The sequence below is a fragment of the Octopus bimaculoides genome, chromosome 15 (genome assembly GCF_001194135.2).
Source record: "Octopus bimaculoides isolate UCB-OBI-ISO-001 chromosome 15, ASM119413v2, whole genome shotgun sequence".
NCBI lineage: Eukaryota > Metazoa > Mollusca > Cephalopoda > Octopoda > Octopodidae > Octopus > Octopus bimaculoides.
In genome coordinates, this window is record NC_068995.1 from 5,326,759 (window position 1) to 5,328,775 (window position 2,017).

Genomic DNA, 2,017 nt, shown 5'->3' on the forward strand with positions numbered 1-2,017 from the left:
GATGCTCTGGTACTTGCTATATATATATATATATATATATATATATATATATATATATATATATATATACACACACACACATGTATGTATGTATGTATGTATGTATGTTACAAACGTATGATTGTGTGTAAGCCATATATGTGGTATGTGCATAGCGTATATATATACATACACGCATACATGCACACAAGCAAACCACACATGCATTCACAGTGTGTTCGGAGAGAAGCAAAGAATGTTCAACGTAGTTGGTGGAATTCAACATTTTCACTGAAAGTTCGATTCAGATTTGCATCAGCAAAAGTTTCAGACGCAAAAAACACGTCTGATCATCCGAACTCATAAATAATGAGCTACAAGGCAGCCACACCTAAATAATGATGATTGTCATTAGAAGAGGAGTATGGATCGTTCTCATTGGTCATTTCGAGTCACGTGCTGAAATCAATAACTCGATGGATGCTGGCGAACGGCTGGTTAAATGGAAAACAATTTAGCTCTAATGGCTAGGTGTAACCGCTCTTGCCTTTGTTAGAAGTTTTGGTGAGATTCAAGGTTCCATACAAGTTTTATGAGATCGTATTCACAATGGATTACTAAAAAGCAATTTACAGCCAACTTTGTTCAGCCTTCTTGTTATTTACACATCTTACCACTTGCAGCTGGATGCAGTAAACTATGTATTATGTCCATCCTGCTTTAAGATGATAGACGTGTGATTCGAGAGAGTATTACGAGGTATTTCTAGCGACGATGTACAACCTCCACTTTTGGTTCATGGTCGGGGAGTGTTTATATAAGGAGAGTCTGGAGTTATAGGTAAGCCAAAGAGAAGCCTCTAACCGAAAACAACAGCAAAAACTACAATGAGATGAAAATCTAATTATAAAATACAAAGTGGAAATGAGAAAACCATAATAAGTTAATTATTTTCCTGTGAAAAATGAAAACAAACAAAACAAAACAAGAAACAGGTTTTAAATGTTTCAATCCAATTCTGGAAGTTCTGGTTAAAGACAATTAGTCTGCAAGGATTGGAAATTTCGTTTTTGAAGGCTTTTGTCTTTTACGTATTTCTGTCTTATTTGTAACTTTTACTTTCTGACGCAAACACAAACACGCGCGTATACACACACACACACACACACACACACACACACACACACACACACACACACACACACACACACACACACACACATGGAGAGGAATACACAAAGAACACACACATACACACATGGAGAGAGACACACAGAGACACAGAGTAACATAGAAACACAAACACACGGGGAGAGAGAAGCAGAGAACACTCACACACACACATACACACGCAAACACGACATACGGTGAGACACACTCACAGTCACATGGAGACATACACACACGAAGAGGGAAAGACACATGTACAAACAGACACGTATACATACACACGCGCACACACACACAAACACACTCACACACAATACACACACAATACACACACACCTAATTTCATTGTTTTCTTTTCTATATATCACTACAAACGTTCCATCTAACTCCATCCACCACAAACAAACCTAGAACTAGAATATAAGATAAATTCTTAATTTCAGTTGTTCCATCATTAAAACACAACATTTTAAATACAAAACAGCAATAACAACCAACGTTTCGTTCACTGAGAGTATTTTGTCCACTTTTGAGAACAGTACAGAAGATATCTTTCCTTCTTTCTTTTCTTTTTATCTTGGAGAGGGTGGGAGAGATCTTTTTTGACGACTACCCCACCCGTCACTGCCTCCACCACCTGATTTTATTCCAGTCTTGTTTTTTTTTAAAACATTTAATTCGTTTTTTAATTATTATTATTATTATTATTATTATTATTATTATTATTGCTGTTGCGAGAAATAAAGCGAAATTATGGGGAAACAAGAAACAAAACAACTTCCATTTCATGCTTTAAAAGATTCAAACTGCCAAGAATGGTTTGAAAAATGTATTCTAAATGCCTATTGCTTCTCAGCAGATAAAAATA